The sequence below is a fragment of the Sminthopsis crassicaudata genome, chromosome 5 (genome assembly GCF_048593235.1).
Source record: "Sminthopsis crassicaudata isolate SCR6 chromosome 5, ASM4859323v1, whole genome shotgun sequence".
NCBI lineage: Eukaryota > Metazoa > Chordata > Mammalia > Dasyuromorphia > Dasyuridae > Sminthopsis > Sminthopsis crassicaudata.
Window position 1 is genome coordinate 3,919,010 of NC_133621.1, and position 19,533 is coordinate 3,938,542.

Sequence of the window (19,533 nt, forward strand, 5' to 3'; positions counted from 1 at the left end):
TACTTTGTGCTCTAAATCAGTGGTGCCCTCAGCTGTCACGCCTCTCCCTTGTAAAGAAGGATAGACTGATGAAAATTCAAGGAATAAACAGGAGGCTTTCTTAAACAATTTTCTGGAGCAGACCACGTTTTAAGAGTCACACAGTTGGCTGGTCTATGATAATCACAAAACAAAACAAAAATATGTTTGATTGAATTGAGAAAATAATCTAAAGGCTGTTTTGTTTCCCTAGAAGATGTTCCCATATGTTAAGATTCTACAAAATACTTGAGACAGGCAAAAAATTATGATAATTGTATTCAATAATCCTCTCATTTTCAAAATATCAAATCATTCATAAAAAGGAAATCTATGGTTGCCAAAGATGTTACCAATATTATGGAGATTTTACAGAGCCCAAATGGAAAGGGAGTTCTCTATAAATGGTCTGGACCTATTGATGTCCAGTTTGTGGATATAATGCTGGGAATGGAGTTAAGACCTCAGTTTAAATATTTCTTCAGCTATTTACTGTGTAGTCCTGAACAAGTCACCAGCCTCTGCCTCAATTTCCCCATCTGTAAAATGATAATAATAGAAGCACCTATGTCTCAGGCTTGTTATGATAAAATAAGATAATATTTATAAAGCATTTTGTAAACATTAAAGTGTTTGTTGTGGTGGTTATACCCTTATTATCATTATCGTGCTACTATATTGTGTAGGTAGCTCACCTACTATGTGCCAGGCATTGTGCTAGGCACTTATTTTTTGGAAATATTATCTGATTTTCCCCCTCTCAATAATCCTAAAAGCCAGGTGTGATTATCCCCACTGAGGAAATTGAAGCAAACAGGATAAAACTTAACAGGTGTCTGGGGCCAGATTTGTGCTTCCCATAAAATGATAAAAGATGGAGAAAATTTTCCAGTGAATCGGATAGATTTTCCTGTGATAAAGGAGTTGGTTAACGATCACCCAAAAAGGAGCTGTGAATGATGGCCTGGAAGGAGACCATTGGAAGGAATATTCCCCCTTGCTGAGATTCAGATATAGGAATGATGGGGACAAATTAAGTAGATGCCAAAAGTTTCTTCAGGCTTCAGAGCTCTGGGATGTATCAGGGTGTGATATCCTCTATTGCTGCTGGTTGCAACTCACATACACGGAAGGAAGGTGTCTTCATGGGGAAAACTCTCTCGCTGATTTAATATCTCTGGGAATAAGCCTGGCTGAATTTGGGTGGGCCAGAAGCCTCATGTTTCCTCAAAGCCCACCCAGCTGAGGAACCTTCTTAGACTGCTCTCTCATGGTATCACCATTAAAAAGTTGAAATTTACCCCCTTCCCTCAAAGAAGCATGGAAGCAAGAGAGGGTGACTTCACTAGAGAAATCTGATTTCCCCAATTTTCCTCTAGCACAATGCAAATGAAATATAACTTTGCTTCCTTGATGGCCCAAATAATGCCCTAGTTGGTCATTCAAGCCTCCTGGAGAGGCAGCATGGTGGGGTTGGGGAGGAAAGGACTGGCTGTCTTTGCAGTCTGGAAGACCCCACTCCCAAGCCCACTTACCAGAAGTGTGACCGTGACTAAGTCATTTGACCTCATGGGTCTGAGATACCCTCAGATGAGGTGGTTGAATTCAACAACCCCCAGAGTGGCTTGCTTTAGCTCATCTGTAAAATGGGACTATGGAGGTCACTGAGATTAATGTGGCAGTTCTTTATAAACTTTAAAGCTCTCACACTAAGCCCCACGAGGCCCCTGAAGGCTTCTTTATTGGCTAATTACCACCTCTCTCCTTCTGCTTGTTATCAGTTCCAGGAGGTATTACAAAGAATACTCATGTGACCCCTGAATGATTCCACTTGGGCTATTTTACTACCAAGATGGGCAGAATGGGAGATGCTCGGCATGTGTGGATCTGCCCAGTTCCAAATGATTTCAGAAATGAAAGGCAGATTCCATGAAAGGCACTTGTGTACGTTCACTGTTTGATGTTTAATGAGCATTTGGCTGTCTCTCTCCTCCCATCGGGAAAAGAAAACAATTAGTGGCAGAAGAAAAATGCTTCATTAAGCAAGTTGTAGCACACACCCCTCTGCACATGAAGGTCTCCCCCACCCTGTGGCATGCAACAATCCCCCGTCCCCTTTTCTGTTCGTCCTTCATGTTCCTTTTCCCTCTTGGCTGTTTGGGTCAGTCATCAAACAAGCCCATTGCCTGGTGGCTGTACCTGGCTTTCCATGTGAGCCTTGATCCATAACTCAGGTTTTCAAAGAGCCTGGACTAGAATTGTGGGCTCAGACTAAGGCCCAGCTAAAAGAGCCCATATTCATCTCGGAGAGCAGAAAAGCTTAGCCCTGGTTGCTTTAATTCAGACCCTGATCATTACAGTAACTGACTCTCCACCTGGCTTTGCTGATGTCCATCTTAATCATCATGTCACCCTCTGATTATAAATCTCATTAGTTCCCCATTACCTACAGGGTAAAGTTAAAACTCTTTGGTCAGTCTTCAAGACTCATCACCAAGTGGAGAAAGAAAAGGCTAGACCTCCTTTTGTGCTCTTCTATCCCTTCCTAAAACCTCCAATCCTGCCCTCTAGTCTTCCCTCATTCCTCCATCCTCAGGATGTAACTACTTTAACCTCTGAGGCGGAAGTGTGGGATTATGATCAGAGTGCTGGTTGGAGAGAACTGAGAATCTACCTATTTACTAGCTGTAAGGCTATGCACAAGTCACAATATCTTTGAATCTCATTCAGCTCTAAAACACCCAGAATTGCTGTGAGGATGAAATGAAGTCAAATGCTTTTAAAATGAAAATGTGCTGAACCAGTTATTTATTACTAATTTTAGTATTATCATTACAATTATTGAAAGAGTTTGGGGGCAGCTAGATGGCACAATAGATGGAGCACTAGTCCTGAAGTCAGGAGGATCCGAGTTCAAACCTGGTCTCAGACACTTAACACCTCCTAGCTGTGTGACCCTGGGCAAGTCACTTAACCCGAATTGCCTCCGAAAAAAAATGGAGTTCAGAGAGTGCCTAGTTCTACCTGAAAAGCAAAATGCATCAATGAACCAGGCAAAAAGCAAAGCAATAAACAAATAAGCATGCAGCTGAAATACCAGGAATGGACCACTGGGAATGTGACTCAAGGAAATGATGGACCTGAACTGTGCTATTCCAAATGGAAGCCTGAGGGCCCTGCCTATGCAGAAAGCAGGGACCAAACATCCCTCACAGATTGCGTCTTCCCAGAACTTAGAGAGAATTGTGACTTTGCTTTTTTAAATTTCCTACTAATTTCCAAAAATTGAGTGTTTCCCTTTCATTCTTAATCTGCTCAAGAAGGCAAGAGCTCATTTGGATGCTTTCCAAGTCATTTAGCTTGTGCTATATGTGCTTATAATGGTCCAGGCTCCCCTCTTGCTTCCACCCTATCCCCAACCACCATTCTATGATACGGAATCCTCCCTGGGTGGCCCAGATTTTGTGAGGGGAGCCCAAGTTCAAGCAGACTCATCCAGGTTTGAGAGTCTGAGGGGGTGTTGGGCAATGGACCAGCTGTTTATGAGTTGGGGATCACCCGAGTCAAATTTAGAATGAGCTGTGATCAGGGGGGACTAAAGGAGGACGAGCTACATTTTGTAGCTACGACAATTCATAAGAAGTGATCTTCTGGAGGAGCTCGTCCTTTCCACTAGAACGCTGATAAAAACAAGTCCAAGCCCAAGGATATGTTAATGAGCATATATTAACTGTACTAAGGAATATAAAGAGAAAAAACAAAAACATGTGCCTGCCCTTAAGGAGCTTATATTCGATTAAGGGGGAACAGATTGTATATCATGTATCCCAGAGGTCAACTGACTTGTGTGATGGTTGTGTGAGTGAAAGGAACAGATTTTGTAGAGCTAGAATTGATAAGTCTTTGGAAGTAATTAGATTGAGGGATGCCAATAGTGAGGGCTCTGGGGTGACTCTGAGGTTGGGGACCTGAGGACCTACAAGGATGGGGACATCTTCCACAGAAATAGACACATGGGGAGCAAGAGAAGGCATGTGTGGGGATATGGGAATGTGGACTGGGTTCTGTTTGCAGCACACTGAATTAAAAGTTTTTGAGGAACCTGTTTTTTGAGATAGTTGGTGATAGGTAACAGGCAGTAGGCTGACAGAAGAGAGACTACAACTGGATAGACATACAGGAGGATCCCTTTAATTTAGATGACCAAAGGATTCTGGGAGCCATAAAAGAGATCTGAGATCAGAGAAATCACTGAGAGAATATAAAAAGTAACAAGGGGCAGAAGTGATGAGACATGGATTATCATCCAGTAAAGGGAAGAAAGCAGAAGTCAGACATGAAGAGTCGGTGGTGGGATGAGAAGCCAGCAGAGGAAATATGTCGGGAAGGGCAGGTGGTGGTGATGGGATAAAGGCCATCCTCAGCCATCATAGTCTAGAGCTCACGGGTAACTTAGCCAAACGATGAGGTCACAAGCAAGACTGAAGAGGGCTGAAGAAGAAGAGGGAACACCGACACGCCCAGCCTTCCAGTGTCCCCCTGTGAGTAGACTTGGGATGGCCTTGATAGAGTTGGTCTTGGAGTCCCAAAGCACTGAGTCCCAGCCATGCTTCTGGCACACAATGGCTGCGGGATCGGGGGCCGCTTTCAGCAGCTCTCTAGGAGCATGAGCTAGAGGGATGGTACTGTCTGGTACTGGAGTCCTCCTACCTCCCATGTGTAGCCCCTGCTTCCATCTTGAAGTGGTGAAAGAGAAAAGAAATGCAGAAAGGAGTAGATAGGGAACTCGGAATGAGATACCCCGGCACTTGTTAGGTGCTCGTGCTGTTAAGAATGGCAGATTCCTCAGCATCTTTGTAAGCAGAAATGAGGGAGCCCTTGGAAATTAGGGGAAATGGGGCTGATCAAACTTACGGAGGAGAATGAAAGTGATGGAATCAAGGGGCTGACATCAGCAAGGAGAAGGGTGTCTTCACGGAGCAAAGGAGAAGACATGGAGTGTACATGGGGGTCATCAGGAAATGTTTGAAATGTAGGGCTGGAGAGAAGGGGGCTCTTGATGGACATCTTCAGCTTTGTCAGGGATGTCTGCACGGAATCTTTCTGCTTCAGAAGGAAGAGGGAGGAGGGAGCCGAATGAGGGAAGGAAGCAGGGAACAGAAGCTGTGAGCAAGGGTCTGGGTGAGGCAGGAGGGTCCACACTGGAAGCACAGGTCACCAATTGCTGGCGGACCTGTTCGTCAAGGCTGCCAACCTGCTCAACCTGCATCATCAGCATGTGAATGGGGAGGGCGAGGTGGATGGCAGGGGCAGCCTGGGCCGGGGTTTGAAGGAGATGAATGGTGACAGATGATGGCTTCCCCTGATGCCCCAGAGCCCTGATGAATAGCAGTCTGACAAGTCATTCATTTCAGAGTCACATATTCCTCTCTGAGGCCACAGTGAGAGATTGGAAGAGTCTTTTCATTTACAGAGAAGAGATCTATTATCGGGCCACCCAGGAGCACCGAGCCTGGCTGGCCTCCCAAGAATAGTGGGGTCACCTCAAGGATCCTGTGGGTCGAATTCTGCTGATGACAATGGCCCTTCTGGGTGGTAATTATGTGGAGAAAAATGAACTGGAGTCCTCCCGACTGACAGGGCAGGAAGGGAGGCAGGTACAGGAAAAGGCATTAACCAAAATGGAAGCATGCCATGGGTCGGGGCTGAGCGGAGCAGGCACTGCCCCCAGGCCCAGGAAAGGCAACTGCCTCAGACTGCCTCTCCGTTGTGACTTGGGGCATCCCATAATACCCCCAAATATCCCAAATCCCTGGTCAGGCAGGGCACCTGCACTCCCCTGCTAATTCAGCTCTCTAGAAACTCTGCTTCTAGAAACCCCAAGTGAGAGTTGGAGCATTTCTGCAAGTATTACCAGTGCTATTACCATTATTCACTTCCTGACATTTCTCTAGCACTTTTCTCTAGCCCCTAAGACAGCATCTCTAAAACAGCACGGGGAGCCCTCTGCTCTAGATGGAAAGATCAGGCCTGGAGTTGGGCACTAGTCAGGAGGCTCGTGTCTGGCACTACCCGGGGGGCCAAACCAGGCACTACCTCCCAGGCTGGAGCCGGGCGCTACACCTGGTACCTCTGTCTTCTCTTTATCCAGACCCTGGTCACCCTCTTGTCCCCAGAGCAGCCCTCGGATGTGTCCAATTGCAACCAGAACAAGGTGGATAATGCAGATGATGCACTTAAACAATTTGAGTTTCTCTGCACTCTAATCTAAAAACTTCCCCGATTGGAAGTTCTCTAATTCATTAATGGTATATCCACCCCCACCCCACCCCCCTGTAGAATTATATTTAGTTTTGCTGGGATTTTGGAGTAAAAAGATCTTTTCATTCAACAATGGCAGGAAAATCATCCTTTTTAAAAGTCATTTTCCTTAGAGATGGTAGTGTTGGGAAGAGCTCTCTTATGAATAGATCTGTCACTAACAGATTTGAGCGCCAGCTATTCCACACAATAGTGTGCCTTGGAAATGGACAGGCACTTTGTGACCATGCAGATCTGGGACAGAGCAGGTCAAGACCGCTTCAGAAGCCGGCAAACACCATTTTACAGACGTTCTGACTGTCACCTTCTTCCTTTCCACACAAATGACTCTCAGAGTTTCCAGAACTTGGGCAATTGGAAGAAAGGATTCATTTATTATGCAGATGTCAAAGAGCCTGAAAGCTTTCCTTTGGTGCTTTTGAGTGACAAGATGGACAAGTGTCTACAGAAGAAGCCCATGTCTGGGCCAGGACAATAACAATTCTCATTTGGAAATAAGTGCCAAAGATGCCATAGTGTCACAGCAGCTCGAGAAAAAGCTGGCAGAAGAAATCTTGCTATTGAGGGGCGTTCAGATCATTTTATTCAGACAGATAAAATCAGTCTTCACCAAAAGCCTAACCCCAGTTCATCTCATTGTTGGCTATTTAAAAGCTTTGGCAATATAGATCTAACCAACTCATTTACAACAGGGAAGAAGAGGATCATAGAATAAAGGTCCAGCAAACCCAGTTCTAATAATGAAATTTAAATTAATTTATACCACAGCTTCATCAGAAGGTGAAAGGGAAAGATTCAGTTATCAAGTAACCTATTTACCAAAGATCCATAACATTTATAAATGAAAGTGTCTCTTATAACAAGTGTTTACTTAAATTTAAATATATAACTTACAGAACTAGTAATCAAATGAGTATTTTAATTATAATTAAAATGAAAGCTTGATTTCTGGAAGCACTACTCTGCTGTATTTTTCCCCTTAGAATTCAAATGGAGAACACATTTTATATGTATATATTTTTAGAAAATGGGTTGGTTCACTGAAAACACATTTAAAATGCTCAATATTAAAAACAACATAAACGAAACAAAATATCACAATGAGAGGGATACATCTCAGCTATTGTTGTTATCCTCATTTTACAGATAAGCAAACTGAGACTGGCATATGAGAGAGTTTCCTCTCACTGGTCACTGAAGAGTTTATCAGAGATATGGGACAGATTAAAAGAAAAAAGATATAGAAAGCAGGGATGGCCATGGAACTCGGGGAAGAGAAGGTGGTTTGTCACGGAAAGGAAGGGAAAAGAGCTGAAAAGCAAGGCTGGGCCAGGCCACTGGCCATTTTTGTCTATTTAACACTCTTGCCAGGTCTAGCTGTTATAGCCAAGCAGTTCACTTTCTCAAATGGGAAGCAAGAAGCTCCATTTGAAGAGATAAAGGAGGTGGCTGCCTTGGATAGATTCATGGCTCCAACTGGGATTTACAGCTTCATCTTCTTGGGGGCTGCACCACCATAGGCTCAATGGGTCAGCCTCCCTGGAGAACTCCCCATTGCTTCTTCTCATCTGGCCTTCTCCTCAGTTCCATACCTTCACTCCTGACATCTCCATCTCTGTAAAGGTTTCCCCTCACCCCAGCTGGATCCCATTTCTACCTGCTGAAAGCCTTCCCTGTCTTGAAACTTCTTTCAGGACAGAAAGATCTTCCTTTCACTCCCTCCCCCCAGGACAGTTCATTCTCCTAGAATTTCCCAAAGTACTTTGGAATGGACCTAACTTTAAACTTGACTTCTAAATTAAATTATCAATAAGCATCAGAATTGTGGAGAATATTAATAAGAGCCGATCCTTCTGTAGCTCCATAAAATTTACAAGGGATTCACATAGACAATATCTTCCCATGAATGGGTTCTCATAGTGGTCCTGGGGAGCAGATAGCATGGGAAGTATTATTCCTATTTCATGGGGATGGCTGAAAGAGTCACTTACTCATGGTTACATAACCAGGAAGGTCTGAAATGAAATGTGAATCTCTCTCTCTCTCTCTCTCTCTCTCTCTCTCTCTCTCTCTCTCTCTCTCTCTCTCTCTCTCTCTCTCTCTCTCTCTCTCTCTCTCTCTGTCTCTCTCTGTCTCTCTCTGTCTCTCTCTGTCTCTCTCTGTCTCTCTGTTTCTGTCTCTGTCTCTGTCTCTGTCTCTCTCTCTCTCTCTCTCTCAATTCAGCATTCAATTAATTTTCTATTTTCCATGTGGTTCACCCACCTTTGTTTCCCCTAGTCACAAGGATAAACATCTTGAAGGTAGGGACTATGCCTGACTGCATCACTCAGTCTGAACATAGTGTCCTAAATTTTGTTCAATTATTTGTAGTCATATCTGACTCTTCATGACCCCTAATAGGGTTTTCTTGGCCAAGAGAGTGGAATAGTTTGCCATTGTCTTTCCCAGCTCATTTTACAGATGAAGAACCTGAGATAAGACAGGATGAAGTGACAGCTTATAAGCATCTGAGGATGGATTTGAACTCACAAAGTTTGAGTGTTCTTGCTCCCAGGACTGGTATTCTATCCACTGCAGCACATTTAAAAAGTGTTTTAGAAACTCTCATTAAATTGATAACTCTGTTTTCTCTCTCTCTCTCTCTCTCTCTCTCTCTCTCTCTCTCTCTCTCTCTCTCTCTCTCTCTCTCTCTCTCTCTCTCTCTCTCTCTCTCTTTCTCTCTTCCTCTCTTCCTCTCCCTCTCCCTCTCTCTCCCTCCCTCCCTCCCTCTCTCTTCCCTCCCTCCCTCCCTCTCTCTTCCCTCTAAGACTTGGCAAAGGAGAATTATATAGAAACAGGTCATCATCATCATAATCTGCTCCCTCAAAAGGCTATGCCCCTAAAAATGGCTGTATCTTATGATTCTTGGCCCATGATCTCTCCTAAGCCATCTTCTCTCCCTTTGTTCACTCCTTTTTGGGTAAACACTTTAACTCCCATGGGTTTAAATACCATTGTCATATGGCCCAGACCCAGTCTCTTACCCAAAGCTTAGCTGTCTATCACTAATTGCCTTTTGGACATTTCAAACTCGATATCCTAGACATTTCCCAAACTTAACATATCAACGACTCCTCACCTTCCCAGTTCCTGTTCCAAATGCTACCATCCCTCCAACTCCCATATTCATATCCTTGGCTTTTAGGTCTCATCCTCCCATATCTAACATATCCAACTCCCTGACTAAATAAATACAACACAATCTCCAAATTCCAATGCAATAGTCCCTCCCCTCGAGTTTACACTCTTGGAAAAGATGGAGGAAGGGAAGATATCTATATCTACAGATATATCTAGATCTAAAGAAGCTATATCTCTATATCTATATATCTAAATCCACATCTCAAAAAGCAAATCAAAAGTCATTTGCAGCGAGCGGCAGTGATTAAGAATGAATGTTTTCTCAAATCCACCCAAACTGCTTCATGAAGGCTTATTGGCTGCTTGTACAACGTAGGGGAGCCCAGCCTGAGCTGTCCATGGTGATGACAGTGCGTCGGTGCTTCCGGATCTGGGGATTTTTTCCCACAACCCCCCTGCCCTCTTCATTGGCCGAGCTCCAGGCCCTCCCCTCCTCAGGGCCAGACTTTGACTGAGGGGTGGCCACCACCTGGAGGCCGCCAGGGTTGGCCAGGGGCCTTCTCCATGACTATTTTCAGGGCGTATGTAGCGCGGGCGGACCTTGCGGGTGAAGAGGCCTTTCAGGGAGCCAGCAGAGGAAGGGGGAAGTAAAAGGAAGGTAGCCTCCCCCCGCCCCCGTCTCCTAGACAGCCTGCGGGCGCTTTCAGGGGGCCCACGGGCCCAGCGAGCGCAGAGCCCGCTCGTCCCTGCGGCGCTCCCCGGCTGTTTCCTCTAGATCGCAGCTTCCGCGGCTCCCGTGCAGCCTTTGCCTGCGAGCCCCGGGCTGCGGCGGGTGGGCGCTCCCCCAGATGCCTGTGCGCACTCCGGCTGCGAGCGCACGCACCTGCGCTCTCTTCCCGAAGATGGAGACCACAGAGGTTAGCCCTCCCCTCCATCTTAACGAGGAGTTGCCCTGGCAACCCCCGCTGCCTGCAGATGCATCCCGGGCCCCCGGCGGCCCGGCCTGCTCCTTCCCCCAGGCCCCCCAGCCCTGACACAATTCCCCACAGAGCCCATTTCTTCTGGAGGCCCCTGTGATGTTACAGCTGGCCCGGCCGCCCCTGGGGTGTGGCGTCGTCTTTGTGTAAATAAAGCGTTTGCTTCTCCTCTGGATGCTGCAGACAAAGCCACACTAGGAGGGGGGGGGGGGGCTCTTTCCCTTGCTGGGGGGGAGGGGAGAGGGTACAATTCCAGCGCTGCCATCCAGATGCTGCCCTGAGTGGCTCCGTCTTCCATAAAATCCCCCCTCGCTGTGCTCATGTCTTCCCCCTCACTAAGGATGAGCTGAAAGCTCTCTGGGAGAGCTGTAACAAAGGCAGGGCCATCAGGACTTTGCTCCAGGGTGCTTAAATTTAGATTGCATTTGCACTTGTTCAGCACGTAGAAACAACTGAGATGAGCACTTGGTTAGCACGAATAATTAGCTTTAAAAGTAAGCTACCAATTATGTGCATCCTTCCCTCTCACTGCACCAGCCACTGAACATTACATAAGCTCCTTTCTGACCAAAACTACCCCAGTCCCTCCCCCAGCAACCTCTCAATAGCCTCAGAATCCACCCCCATGGATCAGTGTATTGGATCAGTTCTCCAATGGGGGAGGGGGGGTCATTGGCTCAGGTCCCTTATGAGGTCCCCACCTACAATGGGATGTGCCTATAATTTGTGTTTTCAGGCTGCTTGTCCCAGGCACCAGGAATGCTCACATGGCTCTGCTCAGTGCTGCAGAAAGTGTTTTCATACTTTCCTAAATACCCATTAAAAGCCAGCTACAGTAATAACTCGCTTACAATATCTGTAATCACTTTTGTCCCAACAAATCTTGGGAGACAAGAAAAAAAGTGCATTATAAAGTATACTTACAGATAGGGAAACTGAGGCTATAGTTGATGAAGTGACCCCTCCAGATTCTCATTCCTTGTGAGTGTGAGAAGAAATCAGAATCCATCCTCCCCTGCCCCCAGCCCCACATGGACTGCTCCAACTCTAAACCATGCTGCTTCCTCCAAACATCCAGCATCCTCTTGGATAAAGCCATGTCAAGGGGGCTCTCATGGAGGGCTTAACCAGCCCTGAGCCTGCTTAGCTTCTGACCTCAGACGAGGCTCCCAAGCCTGATGAAGGACCCTGATTACCTACTGTCCAGAACCTCATTCTAGAGTTTTGCCCCTTACTCTCCTCCCTCCTCCAGCCCAGAAAGGTCAATACTCTGGCTAGGAGTTATCCAACTTGCAAACAGAAGAATGAGTTTTAAATGAATGGAACAACTTGGAGCAAAAGTGTGTCACATCCCGTACAGGGAGGACACAGGCTTGCCACCTAAAGCTGATATAATAAATAAGGTATTTGTGACTCGGCCTTATGGCAACTGTGGAGTGCTGGGAGTGGAAAGAAGGTAGAGGAATGGAAAAAAAAAACTTTTTCCCACACTCAAAACCTTGGCCTTGGCAAATGTCTTAACTAAGACAAAATGTCTTTTTAGAAACCCCCACCTGCTAAACACAATCAACCAACTGTTCCCTAATTCTTTGGGTTACCCTTCCCTGACCCCTTGCACCTTCATGCCAGCCCCTCCTGCCACACCAGGTGTCATGGTTTGGGGGGTGGGCAAGGTGCCCCCTCAGGCTGTGAGGAGGAGAGGTGATGTGACAGCACCCCAGACACAGCTCCTCTCCTACCAGCCTTTTGCCAGGATCCTCCCATGGTGCCTTCTCCTGAATCACACCCTGAAGGGGGATTATTTCTCGGAGGATGTGCTGACAGGCTCTCCAAAGCTCTTCCCCTTCCTTCACCTCTCAGCCACAGGCAGAGCAAGGTCTGTTCTCTTCGTTTGGGTCTCCCAGAAGCAAGGTCCTGGCATTAGGAGTACAGACGACTGCGAAGGAAGAGTCTTGGTAGTAAGCGTGGTCCACTGGTCAGCAGCTGCCTGCCCTTTAGAATGATAACTCACACTTGTGCAATCCAGCCCAGTGTTTGCAAAGGCGCCATTACAAGATTTTTAAAAAATCTTTACACAAGGCTAGAGTGATTCCCCATCTTACTGAGGAGGAAACAGGCTCAGCAAAGGGTCAGGATTTGTCACATGCCCATCCATGGGGGAGGAGGGAGGGCAGGCAGGGTCTGAGTCCTCTCCACTTCTTCCTGTTCCCTGGTCTGCCTGGCACACTGCAGCCACAGTCACATGTGGATTTGGGTTTGGGTTTGTATTTTTCCAGGAGTGGCCTGGGATGGTGAACCCCATTTAGAAGTGTCACCTCAGGCACACTAACTGAACAGAATGGATTTGCACCCTTGACCTCAGAACCACCACTGCCACCATCCTAATTCAGAAACCAGCCGTCTGTGGCCTGGGGGCACCCCAATACTGCTCATAGAGCTGGGAAGCAGGCATGGCATCATCCCCAACTCTTTGAGAAAGAGATCCTTCTGTGTACTTGATCATTTGTGCCAAAAACAATTTGTTTGGACTTCTAGCATATACCTAGCACATAATATATACCGAAGAGGTGGTTATTGGTTGATACACAAAAACATGAAGGACCAATGGTTTTTGTGCTGTGGGGCAACTCCCTATCTGGATATTTCCTTTCCCAAAACAGTTTGCAATCCTCCTTGAACTGAGGACGCATCTTAGGAGGTCCCTGAAATGTGTAGGAGGGAAGGGACTTGAGCAAGGCCACCTGGCTATGAACTAGTTCCGAGGATCCCCATTTGAAGCCATATCTCCCAATGCCAGGACCAGCACTACATTCACTAGTCCATGCTAACTGTCCATAATCAGAAATGTAACTTGGACATCCTCTTACCTTCTCCTTTCAGGCTGTTCTGAGCCGAGGATGCCCCACAGAGATGCCGTTCAGTGCCTGGTAGCATTCCGGCTTGCTGCCCATTCTCCAGTCAGGAACGCCACATCGCTGCTTTAGATGAAGCCCAGCCGGACCTACAGGTAAAGAACACATTGTGGTTAAAAAAGAAGGTGGTCACAAGGGTCGGCCGTCCAGTCTTCAAAGCATCAGAGCGGGCACGAGCCCTGTCTTTGGGAAGTGGGGAGAAGCGCAGCTCATGGGGTTTGTGCGCAGGTGGCTACGTGTGCCCTCTCTCCCCATCTCCCTGATAACAGCCTCAATTCTTATTCTGGGCACCACAGGTTGATTTTCTTCTGTGTTTTGGAAAAAATCCTGCCTGGGGGCACCTCAATTATTTACCCACCTCATTTTCAGCTGCCATAAACAACATCTCTAGATTATTGGCATGTTTGAGAAACAGCTTAAACTAAACAATTATTTTGGGGATCATATTTATAGCTCCCACAACCCTGGGAATTATCTATTCTCAGCAGAACCATGCTGAGGCTTGGGGAGCACTTTAGGATAGACCTGTCTGGTGGAGAATGGTTTTATCCTGAGCAAGCAGAAATTCCCCAACCAACAAGGGCCCCTTCTTGGAGGGGAGGACAGTCGCAGCTTTCCAAACAGATCTGCGTTTGGATTGCTGGAATTTTGCTGACAATTGGGGATTGGTATTTTTAAAAGAATGGGAGGCCTCTTTTTTTGCCAAGCTGGGTCTGAGAAGTAAAAGGCAAAGAGAAAGGCTGCTGGGAGGTGTATGCTGGGACAGGAGCTGCCGAGGCCAGAGGTCAGCCTGGGAGCGCCTCCTCCCAGCGATGACCCAGGACATTCTTGAGAAAGAGATGTCAAGGGCAGGGCCAAAGCTGTCCATCTCCTCCCAGAGACTTTAATTCTGACTAAAGTAAGAGGGACAAACACAAGCCACACTCCACAGAGTCTGAGGGCTCCTCCTGCTGTGTGAGCAACTTTAGAAACACTCCTGCCCAGAATCCAGGCCTCCTGAGTGTTATTGGGCTGGCAGTGACCACAGGAAGCCACTGTCCTAGCTAACCTGGTGAGATGAGTGGCCTGTAAACAAACACACTCAGGAAACTCCAAGGACAACCAACTTGTTTTCACTATAGGATGGTAGTCAGGGGAGGCAGCCTTGCTACTGAGAGCCACTGTGCACTACTGACCTGTGCTCAGCTGGGGAGAGAGCTGATTGTTAAATTTTCAGTGTATTTGTGCCTTGGAAATGGGAGAACTCAAATCAGAGCTTGGTCTGCTGTTTTGTTGATTTAAGAGAATGTTGAAGAAAACATCCATAAAGAGAATTAAAGGTGTGTTGGTCATATACCCATCCATACATGTGTATGTATGTCTGTGTTTATAACTTGGAGACCCAGTTGTTAAATATTCACCAACACAACCCTGCAGAGACATGGTCTAGGCACAAGATGGCAAAACAAAGCGGCAATGGATTCAAAGCAAGTTGATTATTGTCTCTATTATTGGTGGAGTCAGAGGCTCAAATTCTAGCTCTAATGTAAAATACATTAAGCAAATCACTTTGCTTAGGCCTCAGTTTCCCAATCCAGGACATGATGGTGCTGGACTAAAGAGCCTCCTGGCTTCTTTCAGCTCTAAATCTTTGAACCTGGAGGACAGAAGATCTGGGCTGAAAATGCCCGAGATCTGTCCTGGTTGTTGGACTCTGGGCAAATCTCAGGACCTTTTCAGGAGCTCTCTGAGAATGGTTGAGTGGTTGCTGGCTTGCTTGGACAGAGGGGATTTACTGTGAAGATTTTTTATACCAAAGTAATCACAGATTTAGGCAAATTGGAAAAACTGCCATGTGACTGGCCACCCATCTCAGCCCTATCTGGGGCTTGGGGCAGCAGGGAAAAAGCAACTTCTGGGTAAGCAGTGAAAGCCATGGTAGTGGGGCCCATAGCCAGGCCCTGGGGTTTTCATAGATGATAATTCCATAGTGGAAAAAGGAGGCATTGTAGTGTGTCAACTGATTGGCTTGGAAGCATGAACACGGGAAGCCAAATCTTGCCTCAGATGTTTCCTGTCTGATCTGGGCAAGTCATTGACCTCTGTTTGCAGCAGTTTCCTCAACTTTAAAATGGAGATAATTACAGCACCCACCACTTAAGTTTGTTTTGTGGATCAAGTGAGATATTTGTATAATAATAATAATAATAATAATAATAATAATAATAATAATAATAATAATAATAATAATAATAAAAAATAATCCCTCTTCCACATGAAGATGACTCTCAAGTCCCCATGAGTCTTTTCTCTCAACTAAAACACTCATTTGTTTTAGCTCACTGTTCTATGATATAGACTGAAGACCTTGGCTGGTCGCTCTCTTCAGGAGGTTCTCCATCTTGGTGCTGTTCTTTAAAACCAGGTTACCCTTCCAAAGTGTTCTAATGAGGGTTAGAGGTGTTGGAACTGCCCTCTACCATAGAAGCTTTGCCTCTCTGCTTCTTCAGAATGCCTTAGCTTCTCAGACTGTCAATTCTAATCCTAACTTGGGCTTGAGTTTAAAATTCACCAAAATCTGTAGATCTTTCTCAGAGAAACTGTTCTCCAATCATGTCTCCTCTGTCCCTGTACTTATGGGGTTGATTTTTTAAAAATCATCTTTAGGGATTTATATTCATTTCCTATTGAATTTCATCTAGTTTCAACCCAATGCTCTAACCTGTCAAGACCTGTTGGGATCCTAACTCTGTCACGCATCGTGTTAAGTATCATTTCCAGTTTTGGGTCATCTACACATTGAGACTGCCATCTATGCCATTAGTCAAGTCACCAATAAAATTAAACTGTACAGAATCAAGCAGAAATCCTGGGGCACTTCACTGTAAATCTCCTGTCAATAAGTCTGACAACTGCTCATTAAGGTGTGACTACCCTCACACCTATCAGCCATAACACAATACATAATTTAGTTTCATTTTTCTGTTTAGGGGAGATTTCCCTGACACTTTTAGAAGACAGAATTTGGGGTAAAAGTCAAAGAAAAGGACTTATAATCTTAACCCATGAAAAAAAAAAGAAAAAAGAAAGAAAATGTCCAAACTGTAGCCTATGGCCCATTGAGTTCATCAGTGTTCTGATAAGGACTTTTTCAGCAGATGCTGGAGATAGTCAATGACCTAGATGGCTCTGGGGAAATGATGGGCTGATTTGGGTCCCATGATCCTAAGCTCCTCGTTGCTACCAATGCAGATCCAGTTTTAAAATCATAATCCTCACTGTGGTATGTTGTGAAGCAACAAACCATAAAGACCAGGAAGAATCAGAATTACCAAGAATTCTAAAGGCAATGGAAAGACTGGGCTGACCAGAAGTCAGCTCCAACAGTGAATGAGGCTATGGATGGAAGTTTTAATTTTTGTTTGACATCATAACCTTTTTCCTTCAAAACCACTGAGTCCTCATTGGTACCGAAGAAAACCTGTAAACAAAATCAGCTGACCAAGTGACCACATCTTCAGACCGATTCCACATCCTATAATCATGGTCCCTGATTTCTTTTGCTAAGAAGGATAAGGAATATTTCATCATCTTTCCTTCAAGAAATTCCTTAGCGTTTCATTGCTTTCTTTGGCTGTTTTCACTTATGTTATTACAGTCATTGTATGTCTATTGTTCTCTGGTTCTGATTATCAATTCATTTAAGTTTCCCCATAATTCTTTGAAGTTTTCATATGTATCATTTTTATGACACAGGAATTTCCATTACATTTGGTGTGTTTGGTCATTCCCTGATTTATGGGCATCCACTTTGTCCAGTTAGGAAAAGAAGAGGAAGAATAAAAATTAAACTCAAGGACTGTGTCATCAGATCTATTGTTCATGAAGCAAACATGAGAGGTAATATAGAAGTATACCAAGTGGTCCCTCAAGGACCCCCACTTTATCCTTCAGGATAACGATAGAGCCTCAATCATGGGATGTGCCTTGTGTGAGAATGTCATGGAAGGCACAGACAAGACTCTGATAGGATGAATAAATCCTGTAGTCACAAATATCCTAGATATCAAGTTGTTTAATTGACCCATTTTTCAGAAGAGAAAACTGAGATCCATGGAAAGAAAGAGCCTAGTCCCAGTCCCCACAGATCTCAGAGGAAAACCCTGAGCCCAAGCACTAGGAACTTGGAATCTTTTATTGCTCTGGTTTCTCCATCCATATCATAAAGGGACTGCCCATACTATTCAAACATCCAAACTATCAAATAGATTCTGAAAGGGAAAAAAGGTTTCTGTTTTAATTCAGCTCTATTTTTTAAAAAATCCATTATAATTAAAGCAAAAAGGAACCTGAAATGTCCCTTGTCACACATCAGGGTTCCAACTAAGGGGGGGGGAAATAAATATTTTGATCTGATTAGGAGCAAAATTCCTCTCGTTGTGGAGGAGGCAAAGACCACTGTAACCTAGAGTGGTCAGCAGCATTTTAACATCCCTGGGAAATGATGAGCATGGTAACCAGCGTAATCTGGTACTCTCTCAAGCTCTCTGCCCTGAAGGGGCTGTCCAAATTAATTGATGCTCTGGCCTCTATATTCCTTAAAAAGTAGAATAAGTAGCCATCTAAGAGGCAGAATTTAAGGCAGCCTGTGCCTCCTGGACTCAATAGATGACTCAGAGTGGGAGGATTTAAGAATGCTGATTGTTCTTCCTTGAAAATGTTTTTATTTGGCATATGATGGCGTGTGTGTGTGTGTGTGTGTGTGTGTGTGTGTGTGTGTGTGTGTGTGTGTCTTGTGGGGGCAGGTGGAGGGAAGTATATTAGGAAGAGCAGAAATTACCAGATCAAGACAGAGATTTTTATAATAGGTCATTGAAGGGGGAATTCATACCTCTCAAGAACTGAGCCGCGAGCTAGACAACGGGATGCTTTCTTTACAGTAACTTCTGCACATGTTACCCAGTCCCTCCTCTATCTTTCCTTCCATGGCCCACTGAGATTGAGAGCCTTAACCCCACCCACTCCGCCCAAAAGCCAACACTTTTTAATGTCCTTACTAAAGTAATAATTACCCATTTTTATTTAGCGACTGATTTGGAGAATCCACGAGAGTACATGTTATTTGAGTGCCACAGAAATTCTGTGAGATGTGAGTACTATGAGCTTTACTTTACAAATGAGAAAGCTGAGGTTCAGAGAGGTCCAAGCCCTGGGCACAAGCAGCAGCATTTGAACCCAAGTCAAAGAGTCTGCCCATTCCAGTTGGAATGTTGGCAGTGACTTGTAGGAAGCTTACTTCACCAAGACACCTTGGCTCCTGGAAGGCAGAAAGAATCTAGTCTTGGAGAATTGGTTGAGCCATGTGCTAAGAACAGGTATTCAATGGGACTGTTGTACAAATAAAATGAGATAAAAGAAAAATTTGACAATGCTATACAAAGCTATGGTTCTATATAAGCATTAGCTATTAATATGATTTTGATTACTCTGGTTTTTATTGCCCATGATTCCAAGGCCGGTGTTCTGGCTGCTGCTCTGGGTAACCAATCACTGGCTGCCCCATGGTGGGCTCAAGATTAGGGCATGGCCCATCAGCTAGGCTGACAGTGATAGTGATAGTGGACTCCATAGCTTCAAACTCTGTGTAGCTTGCCTTCTTCCTGCCATGCTTATTTTCCATTTGGTTGGGAGTAGACAAGTGGATCATTTCAGTCATGCTGAAGGGCCACATCCAGCCCAGAAGGCACTCTGTCTGATTGCAATGTCCTTAGCTAATAACCTTAATCAGCTCTTAACATTATAATGTCATTCCAAATTAACTCAAGATCAGCCTAATGAGTGTCCCCAGCCCAGCAACTACTGAATGTTTTCCTTGTAAAGGTTCAATTTCCAAATGCAGGGATTATAGGCACTGGATCTATAATTCTGGCAGCCACGTAGGAGCAGATGCCCACCCGTAAATATGCCGCCATGCTGGGACAGCAAAGAGCCAGGGCTGTCTCTACGGGAGAATGACTGCCAGGTTGCCAAATCCAATCAGCTATCAGCCCGCCAAGACCTTTTTTGTTTGTTCAAGTAAAGTCCTGGCAGAATAGCAAACTCTTCTTGGTGCCCTCCTCCAATCAGAGTGCACCTGACTCCTTTCCTCCATCTAATTTGGAGAAACTGGTGCCCAAATGTCAAATGAGAGTCCCCCCCCAAAATAG

The 19,533-nt window shown here is 45.3% G+C and overlaps 1 long non-coding RNA gene and 1 pseudogene across 1 annotated transcript in view; both read left to right on the forward strand.

Moving 5' to 3' along the window:
* LOC141542812 (uncharacterized) overlaps positions 1 to 13,431 on the forward strand; it is a 70,970-nt gene extending 57,539 nt beyond the window's left edge. Inside the window, exon 3 of the long non-coding RNA XR_012482252.1 lies at positions 13,317 to 13,431. This is a non-coding gene — a long non-coding RNA (uncharacterized LOC141542812). The remainder of the gene's footprint in view (positions 1 to 13,316) is intronic.
* LOC141545037 (ras-related protein Rab-9A-like) lies at positions 6,412 to 7,054 on the forward strand (annotated as a pseudogene).
* Positions 13,432 to 19,533: the final 6,102 nt, after the last annotated feature.